The following is a 17,315-nucleotide window of genomic DNA, read 5'->3' as shown; positions in this document are numbered from 1 at the left end:
TACTTGACTGCAAATATGCTGAAGATGTCTCTTAGGCAAATATTTGGGCATTGAGGCAGATGCGTTGAGCTATGTCGTTGTGGTACATAATGAGAGACATTACAGATCATGGATCTACATCAAACTTCCATGTGTTGGTCAACCAAAATCACACTAAAATCGATTTAGTGTTTTAAGATCTGCTCAAATCATTCACAGTCTGCAGTGAGAAATAATCATTGCAGTGTGCACCAGTAAAGGGGAACAATAGGTTACCTCTTATCTGATAGGGAGCTCTTGAAATATCCTGCGTATTTAACTCTAAACAGATGCATTGCCATGTCTCTCTGCTACTAACATGACAATTTACACACCATCTTGAAGCGAAGGAGAAAATGACTATGTACGGATGTAAAAGTTCAGTGCCTTGTTCTATTTCAAGTATGGGAGCATCATTTAGCATCTCCCACTGTTGTGAAGGACCCCTATTGTTCCTCGTACAGGGAGTGTGTACGTACATTGTTTTACATTGCAGTCTGTAAGAAATGACCTAATTTCTACCTCTTTAAATCTGGGGGGTCACAAACTCATTCTTTCATGCCTCAACTCAATATGCAACCTCATTTCATTTTTTGGGTGGGGGGGGGGGGGGGGGGGGGGGTGGAAAAGCATTTAGCTTTTGCGACCAAACAAAACATACAAAGGGAAGAATATTGGGAGGACGAAAATTATGGCACGGAGTTTGTCAGTTTGATGTGTTTTTGTTTTTGGGGGCTTGAATTGGTAGAAACTGTATTGGTACGTGTGGAGTTCCATGGCCCTGGTTCTCTGGATATCTGTTTGTTTTCCTGCATTGTTAGTATAAACTGCGCACAACTCATAATGATTCCTGGTTGCTACACTATGCTACTACAGGGATTAGGGTGTGTGTGTGCTGTTTAGTAGAATTCAGTGAAAGCACAGCTATTTTGAGTGAAATTTGCAGGGCTATGTGGTAGCAGTGGGCGATAGGGACTATTTGGTGGCTCTTTGGAAGAGTTGACCTGGAGCACGAATGGCCAAATGGCCTCCTTCTGTGATGCAATTTTCTATGATTTCATTTTACAGAATGCAGGATGTGAGGGATATCCAGCTGTGATCTGGCTGAACTCCAGGCTCTCATAATAATAATCCTTGCATTTGATACAGCACCTTAGCACATCGTTGACCCATCTCAAAGCGCTTTACAGAATATACTGTAAAGTGGATTGACTGTGTACTTTGTGGGCGAAACGTGACAGCCAATTGCACACAGCAGTGTCCCACACACAATTGTGGACTAAGTGGGAAAAAAAATTTTTTTTTGCATCCAATTGGTGTCTGTAGTTTGACTGCGGAATAATGTGGTACTTAAAACAATAATAACATTGGGGGCAGCAAAGTGTATCATGTTTGAACTTGTTTTAGTGTAATCATTACCAATGTTGGATATTTGACACCTTAACTTGTAGATTATTGTTTCTCAACATGATGCTATCGTATGCAGTAGAGCTACGAGATTTATTATTATTTCTTCCTGATTAACTTGAATTCTTTGTGTTCAGAAATTCCATAGTATCTGTGGCCTGGGCTTAGGAGCAATCAGAAATCTGAATGGAAAATCTTCTGTTTCTGACTGTCTTCTAGCTCCTAGTGAACTGTAGTAGAAAAGTGTCCATAATTCAGTGATCATTGAGGTTAATTCAACAATCTTGTTCAGACGCCAGAAAGAAAAAATGTCTGGTAAGGAAAATGGTAGCGTTATGTTAAAATTGCTGGAATGTTCTTCTGGGACAGTGTAGGGTGAGCTTCACCTTGCTTTTAATTTGCGTTGTACTTGACCAAGGAATGTTTACTTGCCAACACTGGACGTAGAAATAAAAGATGCGTTCCAGTTTTGCGCAAACGGTCATGGTTTGAGTGACCAAATTATTATTTTTTGAAGGGATTACTACCCCAGGAAAATGGATTTGCCATTCGACGCAGGCCGAAGAGGCGTGTGGAATAAGGAAACTTGCTTAAGGTTTTGTCCTGCCCGGTAATCGAACCTCTCGCTTGCGAGACGAGTGCTCTAACCACTACGCTATGGGGCAAGTGGGAGGTACTCACTTTCCAGAACTGGCAATTACAAACTCAGCTTGTGCAAATTCTCACCCGCTGCAGCTGGAGAATCTTAAGCACAGCAAGCCATTGCCATGCACACCAGACTCCTGGCTAACCAATAAATAAATAATTCATCCATACAGTTAGAGCACCTTTGTAGTTTATAAAGGGCGTGTGGTTGCGAAATGAGAGTTTTTCAAGCTCGGTAGGATATGTTGATCGAAAGTATTCGGTTCACGTTTGGAAGAGTTTTGAAATCCAGTCTTTAAGAACATTGGAGCTTTCTCGGGCAAATACTGCCAGATATTGTCCACTTGGGATTGCTGAAGGAAACATGACATTCCCGTCTCTTCTGGGGGCTTCATGCTAACTAGGTACAGGGGTCAGTGTTTGTTGCGTCGCTTGGAACTTTGAGTGATTCCACGATCGCGGAAACAACAGAGCATTCTTCACAGATTAAGTATTTCACGAATTGATTATCATTCTAAAGCCTCCAGCGAACTCAGAAATGAAAACAAAACAGAGGTGATAAACCGGCTTTCTTCAGCAAAAAGGTTTTGACACATTTGTGGAAGATTGGGAGCAGAAGAAATAATCTGCAGTGAAGAGTCCAACTCGATGGTAATTTCTAATGGTATTAATCTTACTGACACATGAAGTGCAAAAATAGCAAAGATATTTATGAGAAAGACCCCCCATAGATTGTTTGCTTATTTAAAAGCCATTTACACTCGATCCCGTTTGCAACCGGTCCCTTAAATAACATCCGTCACAGACCTGTTTTGTGCTGTGCTTTTAATATTTAAGACATTTTTCTCTAATTACGCTGTAACTTTCAAACCTGGAATGAAACAGAATTTTTCCTCCTCTAATCAATATTTCTTGTTAGAGCTTTTACACGGTAATTAAAATTATTCGTAAAGTAGGACTATTGATTCCCCCTTGCCTTTACCTACTGAAAAGTTCAAACGCTTTGGAACATTAGAGAACTCTCTTATTATGTCTCTTTTTGAAAAAAAAGAGAGATTTTAGTCTGATAAGTAGAAGGCAGTGACATGCATGAAATTGGCCTGGCCATATTCTGCATGAGGAAACAAACAGATCAGTGTTAATTTCAAACTTGCCTTTGATTGGGTGAACCTGCCTATACTTTTTACGACTTGCCCTGGCACAGGTCAGCGCCTGATGTGATGTAGCATGAAACAAACAAATAGAAAAAGCCACCTTCTGGCACTGCAACTTTCACTGACATCCAAACACAACCCTCGTGCCTCTGTACGATTAAACCACTCATAGAATTGTGGAACCGTTTCGTCCACAAGATATAACACTTTGCAACATATTCTGTGAAACACTTGATAAGACCCGATAAAGGCGCTGTATCAAGTGCAAGGATTATTATTATTAATATCTTACAGCACAGAAGGAGGCCATTCGGCCCATTGTGCCTGTGCCGGCTCTTTGAAAGAACTACCAACTAGTCCCACTCCCCCCGCTCTTACCCCACAGCCCTGCAACTATTTCCTTTTCAAGTACCTATCTAATTCCCTTTTGAAAGCTATTATCGGATCTGCTTCCACCCATCCTTTCAGGCAGTGCATTCCAGACCGTAACAACTCTCTGGGTTAAAAAAAGTCTCCTCGTCTCCCTCTGGTTCTTTTGCCAATTATATTAAATCTGTGTCCTCTGGTTACCAACCCCCCCCCCCCACCCCCCACCAAAGAAAAAAAAATTGGGGAATAAAATCTAGATCTTACTATGGTTAGGTTGAGGGCGTGGTGGGGTGGTGGTGGGGTGGGGGGAGGAAGGAGAATTATTATCGTATAAGGACATGGCAAGCCATAGATCTGAAGTCAATTCAGAAACCAGCAGATGATGAAGATAAGAGGTTGCAGTCACATTTCAGTATCTAGCTCCTGTTCACGGGGATATCATGTATGCAGTTTGTTCTGCTATGGTACCCATGGAAGTGCTAATTAAAGGAAGAAAGAATTTTGACACATGTGAAGCAGAGATCAATATTTAGTACCATAATCAGCAATTTCAGATGGTTTGACAGTGTCATCGTGCACGTTGTAGCTATCCATTATTCTTCCAAAGAGTGAAACCAGGCTAACAGGCTTACTGGAAGGTATCATGAATCACGGAAAGCTGTGTCTGTTTTGCCTCTATTTGTCTTTCTTTTCATCTTCATTCATCCTTAGAAAGAAGACAGTGCTGCCACCAGCCTTGGAAGTACAGCTTCACAGCAAAGCATCTCTCCAGAAAGAATCTGGGCAGCAGGTGAAGGCATCTACTTCATATATAAAAGAAACATTATTAGAGACTAATAAATAATAATAATCCTTGCATTTGATACGCCTCATCACGTCTTCAAGATGTTTCGAAGCATTTCACAGAACATACTGTAAAGTGAATTGACTGTATATTTTGTGGGGCCAAGTAAAATATATAGTTGCGCTCCTCTTATTGTGGAGAAAGACTTGTGCATTTGGAGTTTATGAAATTTTAACTCTTTGTCATCCCTCTTATTTTTATTTCAAAGCACAAGAGAACAAGGGTCTGTCAGAAAAAAATTCAGAAACGTTTCTTTCAGAAATCTTTCATCTTTTAATAGAAAATATATGCGTGCAGTTAATATAAACTAACTTTATGTTTTAAACCGACTGTATATAGGTTCCTGCTTCCCTCAGCCATCAAACAAAGTTGCGGATAGTGTTAATGAATTGAGCAATAGGGAAACCGTAACATATTTTTGTACAATACAATAGAAAATTCCATTTGTGTAGTGTTTTTCACGTCGTGAGGCCATCCCAAGTTGCAGGACAGTCAGGGATTTGGACCCGAGCTTGTGTCAATGAAACAATTGTGTTCCTATTTTCAACACTGATGTCCAAACCATTATTTTGCGGCTACAATGAGCTACTTGCATGATTTGGCACCGTAAATAGTTTTTTTTTGGGGGGGGTGGGTGGGGCATAGTTTTAAAATAGGACATTTCTTAAGACAAATCAATTCAGTGTGTGTGTGTGTGTGTGTAAAAAATAAAGTGACCTTTCCTCATTTTGAACTACTTTTGCACAATGTTCCTCGCGGTTATATCTTCTAATGATTACTGGCAGTAACATTAAGGGTTGTAGTTGCTATCACGCAAATAAATCAGTGTAAACATTTTTGAAAAGGAACCGGGGTCTTCTACCTGCTCGCAGATTCTCTGCAATGTGCCACTGCAGTGCAATACTGACACAAGGCTCTGCTACTGACTTTCCCAAGTAGCACTAATTAACAGGCGTCCAACTGTGCTGTCCGTTGAGTGGTTTGCTCTGTCGGGTGGCAGGAAGTGGTCCAGGATCTGTTTCCAGAATGACATAACAAAGGCACCAAGAGGAAAAAAAGGGAAAAGTAGTTTGAATGGACACCGACTGCAACGTGCAAATAAATGCAGTCAATAAAGAATCTGAATATATAGCCGAATATAATGAATATGAAATTATATAATTACACACTGCAATTTATCTAAGTCACTGTTTTTGTTTGATTTATTGTAATCTTTCAAGGCTTTAACAGCGCCAGTTAATTATTCACCCTCATTGTAATGTGAGGAATTTGAAGTGATGCAGTTTCAAGATTTTTTTATATCGGACCAGTCCTGCTTAATGATTAAAATATCAGACATCCAATACGTTAAGTATTAACTCTTGAATTACTAGTAATAACCGGTTTCCAAAACATGTTACCCAATAAGTCAGTTATCAACTGTTTAGGTTTTTATTTGACGTATTAATTAAGAACAAGAGGTGCTTTTTGTTAGCTGATTTTTGTGAATGAGAAAGGGGAAGAAATTCAAATAATCGAAGATCAGAAGCCTGAGTTCTGAAAGGGTCAACGCCATAGTCTGCCTCAGGCCAGGCATCTTACCTTCCAATAATGGTCTTTGGAGTTAAATGTGGTCTTGTGAAGGTGCAAACAAAATACCAAACAAAGCAGCAACTACTGATAGATGTTCATTACCACATTCAAGTGGGACTCGCACTTTGTTGGCAGTTCTATACTATGGGTCAAAGATAAATGAATTGGGCTAGTTTAATTAGAGGTGGCTCGAATCATATTTTCCTCAGGCAGTTCTAAGGATCGCCTTTGCTCAGCTTTGTCTAGAAGCGATGAAAACCTGCAACAATTTTAAAATGATAATGACGTCCCAATTCCACTCTTTCTAGTTGGGTGTTAGCCTTGAAACGTAGAAACAGGAATAGGCCATTCAGCCACTCGAGCCTGTCCCAATATTCTATAGGATCGCGGCTTATCAAGCACTTTGGGATGCTACCCTGCTTGAGGGAAGCTATATAAATGCAAGTTGTTGTTATTACTTTAGTTCAGTACGTAAATGAGTATGACTTTTTACAGAGCAAATTCAGAGACACCCATTTGGTGCTATAAAGGAATCTATGCTGCATTTATAATTCATAAACTTTGTTCCTGTGATTTTAATTTTAATATTTGGAATTTATCAAAAGGAAACTGTTTCGTAAAAGGTATTTTAAAAGCTGGGTGAATGGAAGCAACTACATTTCAACCTGTTGGCAAACCAGCTAAAATATTGCGATGCGGTTGTGTGGAACATAAGTAATGTGACCTGATTATGTTGTAACCATTGAAGACTTTGAGACATCTCGAAGACGTGATAAGGCGGTATATCCAATGCAAGGATTATTATTATTATTATTATTATTTACGGTGAATCCTGTCCATACCTGCTTTCTACCCATGCAAACCTTCCAGTTGGGGTCTGTGGGAACCAATCGAGACTTGGACACTCTGGCTGATCTTCTTCTCACTCAGTCAAGAACTCTGAGCTATTCCAGCACAAACCAGGGATTCCAACCTGTTTGATCTAGTGCTGCCCCTGGTTTAGGAGGGGCTTTATGCACAAGACTGTTGGAAAAGCTATCATTTCGACAGCAAAATATGCAGTCACTACAGTTTACAATATATTCCGTGAAGCTCTTTGAAACGTCTCAAAACGTGATAATAATAATAATAATGCTTGCATTTGACATAGAGACGTCTCAAAGCACTTCACAGATTATACTGTAAAGTGAATTGACTGTATATTCTGTGGGTGAAAAGCAGCAGACAATTGCACACAGCAGTGTCCCACAAACAATGTCCCATAAAGCATTATATCAAATGCAAGTATTATTATTATTGTTATTATTATATAAGCTTTCCTTAAGCGTTTTCCTTCTATTGGGGGTCTGACACACAGCAAGTGGCACTCAGTTGGAGGAACACACATCTCTAAAAAGCAGCTTACAGTATTTTGGGTGAAATATCTCCTTGANTTTTTTTTAAACAAAGATTTAAACTGGAACACTTTCATCTCCTTTCTAGAGGGATATTTGCTACAAAAAGCCAGAATGGTAGTGGAGTTATATTTGCTTGTTACTGGCAAAAAATTCCATCAAATGAAAAATGAGCCGAACTATCCCATAACGTCAATTTGCAAAGGAAATAAATATTCCTTTATCAGACTGTTCATAAATATGACTAGTTTTGCAGTCAGACTGTCTGATGAGAAATACGATCTTGTTTTGCCATTAGGATTTGTTTTTGACAAATATGATCAGATTACTGAGTTATCCCCTCTCCAACGTTAAATGGTTTAGGAATCTGCAGTACTTTGCCTTTGGTTTAGGAATCTGTTTGGAAACTATATATAAATTATAAACCTATATAGCTAGCTGACCATTTGGGAAACAAGTTTAAAGTGTTTTTTTTTGGAAGTCATTTAAAACCGTATGTAACATTCGCACCTCACTACAGTACTTTACATTGTCCCTGCAAAAAAGCTTACTCCGGGTAACATTCCTTACAGAGAATAAGGGCATAGTTTGAAAATGTGTGCAAGAAGAATATGCAGATAAGTGCTAAACTATCTATAAAATAAGCATCAATATAACAGAACCCAGAAAAGGGCTTTAATCTGCACAGTTTATACCCCTCGTCCTTCTATGTGAGATTGTTGTGTTCAAAATGATGTAACACAATATCTCTAACAGTTTTGTTTATACCAGAAATGCATTCCTTGCACAGCAAAGATCAAATGGATGTATTTAACTCTTTAACTGATGTCTTGTTCAATGCCAAATTCAATTGATATCATGCTCCCAGAAGGAGACATTACAATAAATGGGCTTTGATTCAATTTTAATGAAAGAACACAATTTTCGGATTATTTATTTAAGAGAATAAAATTGCTGCCCTGTCTGTACTTCGTTTTGCAAAATACATTATGACATTGAGTACTGTAGTCAAATTGAATCTCAGAAAACCACACATTTCATTAATGCTTCACTATTAAATATTCTCCTCGTCTGTCCTTAACATGAGACTATCATTAAAACAATCAGATCAGTGGAATTTGAATCAAACTATTGACCAATATTTAAAATAATGTCATGTATTGGATCGACCAAACAATGCTGATTGTATTTTGGAGTCTAAAACATTAAACCCAACAGCAGATTCCTAGTTTAAAGTGATATTTTGAAGGGAAGGATTGGATGAATTGAATGCCATACCAACATTGTGGTTTCTGTTCAAAGTAGTTGTGAGCTTCCTAAAACTTGTTCATTTTACTCTTAGACACAGGTAACAGCTGAGAAAAGGTCCACCTATTTCTGTTCCACCATTGGTTGCTGTGCTTTCAGCCACTAAGCCCTGAAACTCTGGAACACTCTTCCTCTACCCCTCCGCCTTGCCCCTTCCTTCCCCATCTTCGGTTCGCGCCTTAGCAACAGCAGCAACGACAAAAACATTACATTTGTATAGCGCCTTAAGACCTTCCTCTTCGACCGTGTAGATTACCAANTTTTTTTGTTCTGAACTTATTGTACTCCCATTTCTATTTCCTGATTGCTTTTAGTCCCAGGATTGTTTATTGGTTATACATGTTTGCTTCTACTTTACTTTACTGAACAGCAAGTAGCCCACATATTCCAGATGAAATCCGAAAATGGCTTTAAGCAGCCAACTCCAGTTCACTCCCTCTAATTGGCAACATGACTGTGAGGAAAGTCAGGTACAGGCAGCAGAAGAGGTGGCTCTTTAAGGAATAGCCTCAAACTATTATCTGAAATAATTAAAGACAAAGTTCAGAATTGTATTACCTAACCTACAGAATGTCATGTTTAATTAGACACTAAATTATCAACAGTTACCTCATATTTGACACTTTATCTTTTAAGAAGGAGGCATCTTTTGGTGGCCGTGTTCGAAGGACTGATATGTTGAAGGTGCTGTAACTTGCTAAAAATGTTTAAGATTTAAATTGCGGCAGCCAATTGCGCACAGCAGCCTCCGACAAACAGTCATGGATTGCGTAACTAAAATTATTGTTATTATATATTCTTGAAGGGATTATTACCCCCAGAAAGCGATCCGCCAATGGACTAACAACTGGATTCCTACTTACCGCGAGGTAATTGGAGGCGTGTGGAGTAAGGAAACTTGCCTGAGGTTTCGCTGTGCCTGGGAATCGAACCCGGGTTTTCTCGCTTGCGAGGTGAGGGCGCTATTCACCAAGCCTCAGGACTCCAACCCAATATCTTCCAGCCCCAAGCCATTTCTACCTCAGTCCTATCGTGGCTTCCCTCTACGTATTTGCGTTGACCTGTTTACTGATTCACGTCCATAAAATATCCGTGTTGGAAATGAAGTAGATCAGAACACGGCAAGACAACTGTCAATGAATGAGTTAATGAGGATGGCGACACCGCAGTGGTTCAGACATGTGCAGGCTGAGAAGAAAATGATTCCTAAAATAAGCAATGCAGTCGAGCAGCAGGTGAGAAAAGGAAGCAAGTCAGACAGCAGATGGATTGATGACAAGTGATGAAGAAAGAAGTGAAGGAAATAAACAAGACCTGAGACCCAGAGACAAAACAATGTCAGAAAGCCAAGAAACTAGCAGCCCAATGAGCTGGAATAGGTCTGACTACAGACACCAAGGGGAAGAGCAGAAGCTACTCTTTGATTTAATGCTATTTATTTTGTGTTCAGCTGTCTGAATTATGCTGTATGCTCGAGCTTGCTTTACCTATTGGTAGTTATAAAAATAACAATAAGCCTTGCGTTTCATATAACGCCTTATCACGTTGTTGAGACGTCTCAAAGAGCTTCACAGAATATACTGTAAAGTGGAGTGACTTTTGTGGGCGTATCGCAGTAGATGTAAGTGTTATTCAAGCATTGGATCTGACCATAAGTGCATGGTATAGTGTTTGTCAGTACATTGAAGGCAGCGATTCACATTCTAGCTTTTAAACTGCTTAAACTTTGCTGTGGTGGTTATTGCCATCTGAATGCCTTGATGAGATCACTGTCTAGTAATCATTCCCAATTCTGACTCCCTACCCCTCCCTTGCTTATTTTGCCCATAGAATAATACACAGTCGCTCCACATTGCAGTATATCCAACTAAGTGACACATCCTCCTCATGTGGAAGTGGAGAAATATCAATGTAAGTATTATTATATATATTTATCTCAAAGTCAACCATCGCTAGATACAAAAGTAATAATAATGATAATAATCCTTGGATTTGATATAGCGCCTTATCTCATCATCGAAACATCTCGAAGCGCTTCACAGGATATACTGTAAAGTGGATTGATTGCGTATTTTGTGGGGAAAATACAAAGAGAGTAAAGGTATAAAGGCAAGTACTAAATAAAGATATAAGTGCAGAAAGTCTGTTTGATGCTTGTGAAACTTCATAGTACTTTGCTAATATGACGTCAACATCTGTAGGAAATAACTGGGACTAAACCACAGGTGTGCTATAAGCAGGAACAATTCTGTTTCACAAATTTAGTAACCCACGCAACTGACATAAATATATAATTTGAACCAAATACTTTCAGGATGGCTGTAACCTATATTTAGGTTTCTGCTGCCTTTTTGTTGTGTGTGTGTGTGTGTGTGTGTGTGTGCGTGTGTGCAATCAATAAAACTTCTATGAATAACGATCACATAAAACGGATGCAGTTCAATAAAGGCTTTAGCAGAATTCAGTCAAATAAGGAGCAAAAAGCAAACTTCAAACATTTCTTCACAGCGGTCAGAATTTAGATCCATACTGAGAGGCTTTCAGCCCACACAGGGGATAATGCTTCGTGTGGTGGTATTTGTAGCACTTTCACCACATTTTCTTCTAATGGGATTTCCCATTGTGAGCCACACATTGCCAAAATACTCTCGTCTTAAAACATAAATCTTTTTTCCTCTCCGCCTGTGCGGAAATGAATAATAATAATAATAAACTTTGCATTTGATACAGCGCCTTATCACGTCTTCGAGACGTCTCAAAGCGCTTCACAGCGTACACTGTAAAGTGAATTGACTGCATATTTTGTGAACGAAACGCGGCAGTCAATTGCCCACAGCAGCGTCCCACACACAGTCGTGGATTTAGTGACCAAAAAGGGTTAAACATGCTGATCTAGTCTCTGCTAAATCAATTTCTTCTACTTAGCTTTGGGAAACACAGATGCATTCTGTACTCTGCGTGAATCAATAGCCCCGAGATTTTATATTTTATTCAGACAATAGGGTCTAGTTAGCGGTGATTTGTAACAGGAGTAAGTGTGTATCAATTCCCGAGTCACAAGTAGGAAATCCTGCTGGTAATAGGAAGTGCATATCGCTGACCCACAGGAACTCTTCTTCTATCTTCTTCTAAGTGTCTTGAAGGGGGTCCCTAATAATACATGCTGTTAAGTCTTACATCCATCATTTCCGATGAATTTTGAGAAAGTCTGGGTTATTTTATTAGATGGTTGACTATAGATGTCTGTGTTTAAAGCTGGAGAAACATTCAGCACATAAAGGGTTTATCCGCAACGCTGAGAAAAGCCCTTTGAAAATATTGTGCATTAAACACAAAATGTCTCTATCGCTCCTTCTCTTTAATATTTCAAGAAAGCCCACCCTTTATTGTCTCATTCCAATTATGTGATCCAAATTGACTCCTGTTAGGTGCAAAACGTTTGAGAATGGATGGCAGTTTGCACAAGCACGGTTAGAGAAACAGGTTTTACCGCCTCCGAATGATACAAAATTCTCCGATGAGGAGGTGCATTTGTGCGTATTTCGTGCAAAGTTTATATTTTTCTGTGTGTGTGTGTGTCTGAGGAGAATATCAGGAGACAGAGCGAAAACAAAGGCTCTTCAGAGAGAGCAGACAACACAGAGCAGAAGTGATGAGGGGGGTCGGAAGCCAGCTGACAAACATTATCTGTTTGCATATATTGAAATGCAAATTAATTGTAATTAGCAATTGTGTTTTTGAACAGCGTCTAACTTTTTTTTCTTCTTTTACCCCCTAAGTTAACAATGAAACCCGTTTGTGCTGAAGCTATGAGATGCTGTCGATGATGAGAGGAAATATCTCAAGGTTGTAAAATTGAATCTCGATAGAAACCTACCCCATTTCGACCTAGGTTACGCTGATCTGTGTTCCAGCATTAATATAAATCAAATTCATTTCAGGGTCTCCGGTGGCTACAGTCTCTCACAAAGCCTGTCTTGAATGACATCAGGAATTACATGGATTGCCTTACTTTATCTGTTGCGCTAAGACCAAACACACACGTACGTCATTCTTGCCCTGTTTCAGACCTGTAGAAATAATGATATATACTATAATGATAATAATAATCCTTGCAGTTGATATAGCGCCTTATCACGTCTTTGAGACGTCTCAAAGCTCTTCACAGAATATACCGTAAAGCGAATCGACAGTGTATTTTGTGGGTGAAACGTGGCAGCCAATTGTGCACAGTGACATCCAGCAAACAGTCGTGGATTGAGCGACCAAATGATTTAATTAACTAATTCATTTATTTTTCGAAGCGATCATTAGCCCATGGAAAAGCAATCCGCCAATCGACTAACAACCGGGACCCTACTTGATGATGGAAACAAATCTAAAAGAAATCTTGTACGTTTTTTAAAATTAAAATCCCGGTTTAAAAGCCTTGAGACGTTAAATCCGTTGTAAGCTTCAGGTGCGGAAGCTTGTAATATATAAAGGTTGAACCTTCCAGCTCAGCCAGCTCTCTGGAGGGCATTGGGATCTCACCGAGTTTCATGCCAGCTTTTGAAAAGAGCTCTCCAGGTGGAACTGGGCATCTACTTTACTAAATTCACACTATGAAAAGAAAGCGCGCAGCTTAGCAGTATTGACTTTCCATTACTGCCGGTTCTGTGGTTAGAGATACCTTCCACCCAGCTTGTTGGAAAAGTATTTCCACACAAACGTATAATAAGAGCAAACAATCAGTGTCTGATTGTTTTACTCATCCAACATCTACGTTCAATGACTTTGTCGATTTTTGAGGAAGCTTTTGCAATACATTGTGAGGAGCTGTGACTTTTTTTTAACCCTCTGCTGACAGATTGCTGCTGTAAGGCTATTGCAATCTCTGTTAGGGCTCAAATACCAGTGTAATATACAGAGCATAATATATATAATGGAATATAATATAATATCTATTACCATGAGTGGATTCCCATCTGATAACTACTGGATTGCAATGAATCCCATGAATTAAGCCAACATATTATCTATGTCATTGTGAAAGTTAGCACTCCTATAAATAGTTATAAAAATATTAGCATATAAGTTAAGACATGTGGGATTTTTCCAACATGCAATGGTACAATGTCCCTCTTTGAGCTGTGGGTTATAAAGTGGAGAGATGTACCAGTAATATCTCCAGGGTGAATTGAGTATGGGAGCTGGAAATGTTAACTACAGTACTAGAGTAGTATCATGACAAATGAGAAAGGACTAATATAAACATGCTACCAATCTCCTCTGTCAATGTTTCTTTCCTTGTGGAAATAATGAAAGTAAGAGCATGCATCATGGCTTAGAACTTGTGTCTTAAAATACACTTAAGAATATGAATGGAATCTGACTTGTACATTGCTTTGTACTGTAATTTCCAATTAGGATTGGCTTCAGGTGTTATTTAGGCCTTAGAATCTATGAATATAATAATAATAATAAACCTTGCATTTGATATAGGGCCTTATCACATCTTCGAGTCGTCCCAAAGTACTTCAGAAATGTATAGAAAATATAGAAATGATACTAACGTATTAGTTTTCCATTTAGTTGAACATATCACATTTGGTTGTGTGTGTAATCATATCTTGACTTTAACATATGTGCAAGGTAAGGTTGCAGGTAGTTGTTTAGATGTTATTATACTGTTCGTAATATGAAAAAAAACATAACCTAACAGCCACATTAACCTATATAACTGTTCTCCTCACAGGGCATTGCCACTGAACATAAAAACGGTGGAGGCACTTCATCAGAAACCTCTTTCTGCTAACTGTGAATAATAGTCCATTTTGAATTTTTTTATAAATAATGAAGTAGCGACATTGGTTTTCTATGTTTATGTGATTTACCCTCTGTTCTTTGCTGCATCATGCATGGAGGCATGAGAAATACTACAAAAATAATTGTTACTCACTAGACTTGGACATTATTAGGTGCATTTTACTCCCTCAGGCAGCTCAAAGTAGTTAATTCAGTCAAATTGACTTATGTAACCTAATTTTGCAACAAATTCATATGAATATTTACCATTCATCAATTATGAAACAGCCTCTAACCACTTTTTGAAACATTTTATTGTGGAAAACCCCTTCTGCCCTGTTAATGTATTAATGATATTCGGTGTATGCTGACACCACACATGCTTAATCGCAATTATAACAGATACAGTGCTGTTTCAATACAGCTAATTATCTGCATGCCAAGGATTCATGCACATGAATTTTATGTTATTGTGCTTTGTTTTATTAACATGTGCTCTTAGGACTAGGACAGAACTGTGAGCAAATTTCAGATTTCAAGTTGGAAATTAGCGAGGAACAAAACGTTGGTAATTAGAAAAGAACCGTAAAACACACTTAATTACATTCAAACTGGGTATTTTTATTTGTCGTTTTTCCCAACGGCCTCGAAACATCGGATAAAATTCCCAGTCAAATTATCCATTAAATGCAGGGACTTAAAAAAAAAGTATTGATTTATTTATTTTAGTTTTATTCCCCGGCCTCCTTCAAGGCATGTCTCAAGACCCTCCTCTTTGACCTCGCCTTCGGTCACTCTCCTACCCCTACCCTCCCTACCTCCACCCCTCCTGATCCCAACTCCCAGCTCGGGTCCAAATCCCTGACTGTCCAGCGCCTTGGGACGTCCTCTCGACGTGAAAGGCACTGTGTAAATGTAAGTTGTTGTTGTTGGATTCTTGTTAGAGGTAGACATCTGATTAGAATGAAGAGTAGGGCAGCACCAGGAAGGTTGGTCAGAGAGGAGTAAAGCTATTTCTGGAAATGTTGCCTTAATGCAACAGCTCTGTGTTGGAGGTGATGTTTCCCCATTGGTAGAAGCAAACAAAGTGGACAAACCCATATTAATGAACGTCCTTTAACTCTTCAAGGACTGAATTGCCGTTCGTGATTTTTTTTAATCCTATTTTTGCCAAACCGCTTTACAGCCACCTTTCCCAGTATTTCAAAATGCTTTTGAAATGAAATTGTTTGAATGACCTCACATCAAGTCTTTCGAATTTTTTTCTTAAAAATTCTATTATTTTTCACGGCAGAGAAACGCGTTCAACCAATTAACTAATGCTTTTAAACGGACTAGTGGTTTCCCAGAATAGCTAATTTTGAAGCAGATTAACCTTTTATTTTAAGCCTATATCAGCAGATGTAAACTAGAAAAAAATCTAGTTTCAACAAAACATGGCTAATTGTGAGAGCACATTTTTTGGAGCATGCTAACATTGTGATTTCATTGAATATCTGCAAAGACTCAAACAAAAATGCATTTGCCTTTGCTCATTCCACGCTTTGTGTCCAGGGGGATTGGTGGGTTGTCTGAAAAAAAATATCGTTGCCTGGACACATTGAAGGTACCCACTTGCATATACTTTAACAACTGCACGCAGAACCGATCTCAGAACATCCAACTGAGTTCAATTAGATCATACAGTCATGCTGCTTGGAGACGATAATTAGGGTCAAATTAAGATCTGCAATGGTGCCACTTAATGGTTCATAAATCCGAGATGACTATGTGTATATTATTTAAAATTTTAATATGTCACATGCCGTGTACTGAGCTGTGAATTTCGCTCTAGCTTTGTGTGAGCAATTGGGCAGTGGGGATGTGTGCGTGTATGTGTGTATTTTCTTTATAACTGTAATTCCACATTTCTATAATTTTCCCTTGATTTCTGTTCCTCCCGTACACACACACGCACACATGCACACATACACACACACACCACACTGCTGTTGCCACGCTCTCCTCTTGGAGTGGGACAGTCTGGCCGAGTGAAATTCTCCGTAGTCACCATCAATGCTGTTGCATGTCTGTGAAATGTGATGCAGTTTGTCAGGTGCCATAGGTTTCCAACGACCAATATTTCTGTTCTTCCTGTCAATGTGGAGTTTCCCCACAGCCGTATAATACTCCTATCAAGCAAGGTGGCTAAGGTCACCTACAGAATCCAGGCAAGGCAAAGCTGGCTACCCATGCGAAGGTTCGCACGCTATTCTGATTGTTGGCTTTGAACATCCTCCATTTTTTTGCATTGGAGTGAACAGCCCTGTGCAAGCTATAATAATAATAATAATAATCCTTGCATTTGATCTAGCATCTTGTCACGTCGTCGACATGTCTCAAAGCGCTTCACAGTTAACATTGTCAAGTGGATTGACAATGTATTTTGTGGGCGAAACACGGCAGCCAATTGCGCACAGCAGCGTCCCACAAACAGTCATGGATTGAGTGGCCAAATTATTATGTTTTTTTTAGGGAGGGATTATCACCCCTGGAAAGCAATCCGCCAATCGACTAACAAACGGGTTCCTACTTACTGCTAGGCAAACAGAGGTGTATGGGGTAAGGAAACTTGCCTAAGGTTTTGCCCTGCCCGGGAATCAAACCCAGGTCCTCTCGTTTGCGAGGCGAGTGTGTTAACCACTAAACTACAGGACTCCACAATGCAGTTTATTATCCTTCACAGTCTGTATGGCCATTATTCACGGGACACCAGTTATTAGCCCCAAAGAGTTTTTTTTTAATTTTCAAATTGTAATTATAAAATAATTAATGAAA

This window comes from Callorhinchus milii, unplaced genomic scaffold (genome assembly GCF_018977255.1).
Source record: "Callorhinchus milii isolate IMCB2004 unplaced genomic scaffold, IMCB_Cmil_1.0 Scaffold6, whole genome shotgun sequence".
Taxonomy (NCBI): domain Eukaryota; kingdom Metazoa; phylum Chordata; class Chondrichthyes; order Chimaeriformes; family Callorhinchidae; genus Callorhinchus; species Callorhinchus milii.
The sequence above is the reverse complement of the archived record's forward strand: the minus strand, read 5'-3'. Positions refer to the sequence as shown.